Below are 8,401 nucleotides of genomic sequence, written 5' to 3'. Positions count from 1 at the left end.
ATTTAATAAATTTATTTTCCTAAAAAAAATTGTTGATAATTTTTTGAATTTTTGAAAAAAAAAATCGAATATTATGTTATTTAATCAGAATTTCCATACTTATTACTATGAAAAAAATGCATTTAAATATATTGATTTTCCACGGAGATACTAAGGGTGATACGGGACTTCTGGGACATACTGTATATGTTTGAGTTTAAAATGGATTTATAATAATAAGAGTTTTAGTTGATAAGATCGCGTGGACGGCCGCGTTTGAGACGTCTTATAGGTGGTGGATATATGTGAAGGTTGAAGTGTAACGAGCCTGTTGATTTTTGAAGTGAGTTGTGGATATTAGTAGCAAGGGCCCTTATGTGGTCCTGGATTTCTGGAATTTGGAGGTCTTCATGCAGGTTTACATTTCGTACGAACCATGGTGCGTTTGTTATTGTTCTTAAGATTTTATTTTGGAAAATTTGAATTTGTCTTATATGTGTACCACTGTAGCTGAGCAGATAAGGCAAGCATAGGTTAGTAGAGGGCGAAGTAGTTGCTTGTAGATTAATAATGAGCATTTTTTTTTTGTACAGCTGATTTTTTGTTAAGAATTGGAAATAACATTGAGAGGCGTTGGTAAGCTTGTTGAAGTTTTGTGGATATGTGTGACCACCAGGTTACCCCCTTATCTAGAGTAACTCCAAGATACTTGACGGACGGCTGCCAGGGTATAGATTCGCGTGTAGTACCTATATAAGGTCTAGCGAACGTGGGCAACTACGGCAGTCCTTACATTTTGGTAATCGTCAATTCAATTTTTTATTGCAACCAGTGTTTGGAAAACACGTCGTTCGCGCGTTCACGTTGATATTAATTAGTGAATGATACGTGAACGTATTTTTCAAATATAGAACGTGAACGTGGACGACGTTTATATATTAAATGGATTTGAACGTTTTTTTTTTGTAGTTTTGCATGTCGTAAATTATTATTATATTATATTAACATAGATTTTATTTGTTTTTTGATTATTATCGATTCACATTTGCCAACTCACATGGGTTCTGGGTTGCCTATCCGACAATTAGTAGGCACAAATTAGCACTCCGTGCAAAATAAATTGATCATGGTCTCACCTGCAGATTTTTCGGTCAGCCCTCTGGATCGGGCACATACAAGTATGCAATTATTTGTCTAGATATATTTCAAAAGATTTTTTTTTTAAATATCAGATCTATAATATAAAAGCATAGAAAATCAGAACCATTCAAAATAAATATTCATTTATCTTACAAAAAAAAAATAGGAGTATATTATTATAAAACTAAAGCTCAATGGATAAAAATATAAACATGCAAAATTGCAGTAAAAAAATATTTTAGTGTATGATTGTTTACTATTTGATGGTAAAATACACTTTTCTTATAATTCAATAACATTAATTTCACAAAATGTTCATAGCTCATATGATGTAATCACGGTATTATGTGAACATTTGATTTTTAACATTGAAAACATTCTATTAAAAGATTATTTATCAATTAATATAATATGTGTACTACACTTGATATAACACCAGATTAAATAAAAATATGGTTGTAAATATTTTAAATGTTTAATTCTTATGAAGGTCTATTATAGCTATCGATCAATGAAATCAGTGCAAAATAGCACCCAGTGGAAATCGACATGCATATTTACTAAAATCGCTCGATTATAAATGATATTAGGTACATTGGTTGTGTTGTCAAAAAACACACATTTAAAGCACATTATTTATTTATTATGCATAATTCTATAAAAATTAAAACCTCGAAATAAAATATCACGTTTCCGGATAATGTTTTTACGATAATGTAAATTGACGGCTATCGTACGATTGAGAACATTATACTCTTTTGGCTGAACGATTGAGAATACTTAAAATTAACAAATAACTTACTTCTGACGCAAAAAAAGAATACAATTGAGAACGGATTTACGTGCAACGTTACCATATAATTTATTTGGCTGGGTATTGGAAAGATTCAAAACATAACGTCATAAATTAATAATTTTAATCTTATTAAAATAATATATGGGCACCTAATAATGATATGTAATATATTATATGAAGAAAACATGTAAAATAATATGTAGAACTTATAAAAATATGAAATATACAGAATGATTTTTTAAACATGCTCGCCCCCATTTATTCCTTTAATAATAATTTTATTCAAACTATGATTTTTAGAATTTTTAACACGTTGATGGACAGTCTCGTGGCCGCCGTCGAAAAATGTCAATTTTCATTAGGTACTGCTATAGCAGTAATGCTTTTGGTACTGCTGTAGGGTTTTATGCTATAGGGCAGTGCAAAATTTCCGCTGAGATGTCGGGGGATACAACAATCTATCCTTTCATAAGACACCATTGAAAATATCACTGCTATAACAGTAATATTTAAAAATGCCCCCCCCCCCCGACATCAACTTTTAACATTACTTCTATAGCAGTACTGCCCATCTTGAAGACCATACTTTCAAATTCCTGAAAGTTGTGTACTACTTAAATTTTTCAAATTAAAATTCCCCTTTTTTACTGTAAATTATTTAGTGGATTCTTATGCAATTTTGATGTATTTAAATCTGAATTCTAATGAGTAGTTTCTGAGTTACTAAAATGTTCATACTAAGGATAATAATCCTTAAAATATGGTTTTACAAAAATATAAACTATATGTAATATATATCATTTTTACAAATTATTTATATTGATACATCAATAGTAATTATTAGCATTTTAAAATCATCTAAGCCCGCACATATTTACTTAAACTATTACCGTAGGACAGAGACATATTACCCTTAGTAGCTATCTCGACCCTGTTCTATAGTAGCTATTTTCAATTAGAATTCTAATAACAACATATTGTATTTCTAGATGATTTCAATATCAACAGATTATCAAGCTCAAATTATTGTTCAATTAAATTTGGCAACGTTGGAAAAAAAAAATATATATCGATCGTTCTCAACCGTGTTACCAAAAATAACGTTCTCAATCGTATTTTACCGTGTAAATTGGCTAGTATGAATCTTCATATTATATTAAATACTTATACAATAAGTATAGGTACTTAAAAATAAATTAAATTCATATGTATTTTTTTTAAAGTTTTTTCCAAAATTTCTTATGACGATAAAAGATTTTTTTTTTACAAACAAAAACCACAATTTTACTCTAAACGATTGTGAATTTGGTGATTATAGTAATGGTATAAAAAATAGTATGTAGACATTTGAAAAAAATTCCCGATATAAGAATTTGAATAATTTCGCAACCATACGAACAATTAATGTGGATAAGCATGCTTGGTCAATAACTCTATAATATATTGTAACAAGGCGTAAGTTTTGCTAGTTATTATTTCGTTAGCTTTATTGAATATTTCATTTTAACATATACAATTTTCTGATGGATTTTGGTTACATTATTTTCTTTTATATGTTTATACTCTGTATTGAGCTTACATTATGACATAATAGGATTTTTAAAAGTTCACAAACATTGACAATAAAAAAGGGGGTCGATAACTCACAGCCTACAGAAGGGTACGAGTTATTATAGACTGCTGCGAATACGGTGGTGGCGCCGACCAAACGTATTCCGGACACAGTACTGCTACACTTTCGATGGCGTAGCCCGTGGAAGCGTCGAGTGGTTAACAACACGTACCTGTACTCTCATGACATAAATACAAAGTATGATCTTAACTTTTTGAGCATGTGATGTAGCGTAGTGTAGGTATAGTAATAATAATTTGATGACAATATGATAATATATGGGTAAGTAAGTGATGTACCGCGCGGACTTGGACCAAATATGGTCTTTTGCGATCATACCATGTTGTTTATATCATGACGTGTACTTCGACGTTGACAATGCAGGCGGCAGCGAGATTGACTCGGGAACGGTCTTCTGACGGTGGCCTCGACAACGGCAGCGAAGGTTGTTGGTGGTGGCAGGTGGCAGGATTGTAGCGGCGACTAGTGGCGGCTACTAGGTGACAGCTTTGATGGCGGCGTTGGCGTGGACTTCAGTGGCGGTGGGTTAATGAATACTTCTCTCTGCTGTAGAGATTGTAACGATTGTTACCAACGTCGCCAGACTGCAGACTGGGTGGGCAAGACACTTGTTGCTGTCGATCCTTCCTGTTGATATCTGTTGGTTTTGGTTTACTGCGGTGTCTGAGAATTATGCTGTGGAACGTCGTCAATAGTGTCTCATACGGGCTTATGACTTATCGGTTTGAACTTTAGATTGTCACATAATAGTTTTGGAGATGGTACTTTATTCAAATTAATAATATTCTTACTGATCCACTTTAATGGTTTTTCCGATAATGCACCGACTGTGTTTGAAAGGGCACGCTGCGGTCGCGCTATATATTGTGTTTAACTATTGGGTTTGGTTGAAGCGGTGTTGTGCTAAACAACGCTAAATAATATAGTATTAAAATATTTAGCTCAGTTATGACAAAAAATAAAATTGCCCCGCCAAACTACTCAAGTATTACGCCAATAGTGGAGTATCAACGTATCATATAAGCGTCGCACGATCGCGACGTTGTGGATAGCTGTCAGATTCACGGTTCATTTGTGTAGTGCCGACACACTATCCAACGGAAAAAAGCAAAAGTACACAATTTATTGCTGATGAGACACATATACGATATACAAACGACTGAAAGTCTTTCTTGCAAGCGTTGATGAGTGGTTTACAGTTTGACAAGACACGACAAATATAATATACGTATCATGATGGTGAAGATATAACAATTATAATATTGTTACTCATCACTTACACGTCCGGAATTTGGAGTACCTAACTGCTACTGACGCTGCTAAAAATGTTTCAATATCATCTCACCCATGTGACAGTGAAAATCGGTCTTAAATCACATTTTTGTTATCTTTTAATTCCGTTAATTTGGTACAAATGGCCATATTCACATACCGATGGTGATAGAGGCCAAACGTTTTAAATCACAAACGTAAAAGTTGTACTGCAGAGCAATTATTTTAAGTTTTTTCAAACCAAATAATTTTGTGTTAAAGTATTTATCCTTGTGTTTTGGTGGAATAAGTAAATATGATGTAATATTCTATTTTTTTACAATTGTAAGAAATGGAAATTATAATTTTTTCGCTATGGACATGGTACCTACCGGGTATGTTCATCAATACATGTTAATAATATTGTTAATTTAAATAATACTTGAATATTAGTTAATTAGGTATATAAATAATTACAGTTTACTTAAGACAAATTGATTTGATATTATATAAAATTAAATAAATGGATTATAATGAATATTTTTTTTTAATAGTAATTCTGATTTCGAAACAATTTTTGATGAAATCGTTCAGTTGGTTTTCGTTTGGATCTTAATTCCACGCTTTCATCTATTTCAAAAAGTTATTTTTAATATCCTCAGGGGAGAATTTCATTTTCATATTCAAAATTGTTTTAGAGTCATTAAATAATCCAAACATTCGAACCGTATACAGTACTTAATAATCTATGACAGTAAATTTCAATGAAACGAAAATATATTAATATAACTCATGAAATTATTTTAAAATGTTTTTAATTATTAATCTACTACTATTCATTTTATCTCGATAATATTCACTGTAACTAAATTCGAATGTCCTATTTCAAACTATTAACTACTTTTTTTTTTATATGAGACATATTGTGTTATTTTTTAAGATAAACTTTCTTAAAGCTTAAGTTTAAAGGAAGCAAACATAAACTATTAAATATACAACTTACTAGTAAACGTTTCATTAAAGGTTCTGATAACCTTTTGTTTTTCAATTTATTAGATTTGAAAATATATAGGTACAAAATCATTGCATAAAAGGAAGAAGAATTATTAAGATACCTAATCAACTAAACTCACGATTTTTTCTCGATATATTTTGGTTAGATTAAAGCTTATGTGTTTAAAGTTCGATATAATCTTAGTAAGTACAAACAAATGTATTATTTCAATTATGATACCAATGATTTTAATAAACATCGGTATAGCATTATGCAAATTATCTAATATTATGTTCATAAACAGTTTATCAATTAATAATGAGAAAATATATTATTAGCAGGACTGTGAATTTAATGCACTAAAAAACCTTATAAAAAAATGCATTAACAATTTCAAAAATTGCAATAAAATATAGTATTTAATTTATTACATTTTTATATTGATATTGATATTATAGAATATTAGTAAATAACATTTTACATTCATAAAAATGTGTTTAATAAAAAAAATAATAATAAAAATTACCTACTAAAGTTATTAATCAACCAACATAATCTAGAAATTCGTGACTGATTTACGATATAGGTACCACAAATAACTTATCTAGTTATCTAGCATTGTCTTATTTTATTGACGTATAAACAGCATGTGTACAAAAGCAAAAAAAAAATCTTTTCAAAATTGACGGAATGTGATTAAAAATAAGGAAAATATTATGATCATAAATGAATTTGTGGGTACATAATTAAAAATTAAAAATTATGTACTTACTAAGCTACGTTTTACAAGCACAAAAAAAATTCACACCCCTAATCATGAGGATAAAAATCCAAGATAAAAATGTATGTTTACTGTAGTTTTGAGATTAAAAAATTAATGTTCCTAACACTTATAAAATGATATATTTTTATATATTATATTTAAAAGTTATTAGTACGGTCATATACACGTGTTTAGATTTATTGACAATGCCGTATTTTCTAAAATTCATTTTTGCTATCAGATTTTAAGATTTATGATAAACATTTTTTCCCATAAATAAAACTAATAAATCTGTTGGATTTTACGTTTTTTTTTTTTATTTTGTTTTACCTCAAATAATAATATAAAGAGGTATATTGTCCATGTAGTACAAACACTTTCAAACAGAAAGGCTTATTTAGTTTAAAAAAAAATATCTGAAATATCTAGCTCAATATAGCATTTTATCAGTTTAGTATTATTTATTATAATATTATACCATTATTACGAACTATATTTGATGGAACACATACACATACGACAACAATTTCTTTTAGTACGCGCGCTCGGACATCGAGGTATTTGCAAGCACCACTAACACCTAGCAACTTTAAATATTAATATAAAACAGCTGGATATGTAGTGGCGTAGATTAATAGGTGAAAATTGGGGGTTGATTGAGGGGCTAAGTCCCCCAGAAGTTCAAAGTACAGGTCTTAGCCCCCCCCCCCTGGCCATCAACATTTTAAAGTGACTAAATACACAATACTATTGTTATAAATTATAATACTGTAAAATGCATTTTCAATAATTTAATTAAAAAATAAATTATAAAAAAATATTCTGTGATAAAAATTAGGTAGGTACTTACCATCTATAATTGCACGTGCTTATAACGGAATATACGCCATCAACCACAACAATGATAATAACTATAATTAAATAAAATTGGACGTAGGTAATTTTTTTTATAAATGATTCATTAAATTTACTCATAAATCAAGTCATACATTTCGATCATTGAGCTTCAATGCTGATTACATCTTTTGAATTTTAAATTTTGTTTTAAATATTAAACAAGTTATATAGGTACGAGTAGAATTTGTTCGTTTGAAACCCATAATCTGTTATGAGCGTGTGAAGTTTAAATTATAAAGAAATTCGTTAATATTACAAAAAAGAAATTAATTATTATGTAGTTATTTAAATGTATTCAATTTTAATTCGTGTAGGTAAGGCATTAAAATTGAAAACGGATTTCCTCATATAGATAGTTCCAGGTACTTAATTATTTTATTAAGAGGTTCTGGTTCCGGTTCCGGTTTATGACAATTTTTATTTAAGGGATCCGGTTCCGGTTCTGGTTCCAGTATGGAAAATTAATTTAATAGTTTAAGTTAGGGCTCTAGTTAAAACAAGTATTAAACAATTACAAAAATTTATATATTTTATTTATTCTTTATGCTTTATATACCTATAGGTACATTAAATTTTTTTAAATAATTTAACATTGAAAACCCGTTTTTTTAGTTTAAAAATAAGGGTTCCGGTCCCGGTTCCGGTTATTTGAAAATATTGAAATTCGGTTCCGGTTCTCAATATTTTAAGGGTTTTTGGGTTCCAGAACCAGTTCTTTTCGGTTCGGTTCCAGTCCCTGGATAGTTCTTTCTGAAACTCAAAAATCTAACCAAATATATTATCAAAAATTTCTTTTTTAGACATTAAATTTAAAATATTGACAAAACTGGAATTTTAAATGAATACTGAGGACTTGAAACTTTTACGTAGGTACCTATGGTATTATATTTTACTTCAGAATGAAATTTAAAAAAATAATTGGATTAATTTGGAGCTAACTGTTGCCTG

Source organism: Acyrthosiphon pisum, chromosome X (genome assembly GCF_005508785.2).
Source record: "Acyrthosiphon pisum isolate AL4f chromosome X, pea_aphid_22Mar2018_4r6ur, whole genome shotgun sequence".
In the NCBI taxonomy this organism is placed as follows: domain Eukaryota; kingdom Metazoa; phylum Arthropoda; class Insecta; order Hemiptera; family Aphididae; genus Acyrthosiphon; species Acyrthosiphon pisum.
The sequence above is the reverse complement of the archived record's forward strand: the minus strand, read 5'-3'. Positions refer to the sequence as shown.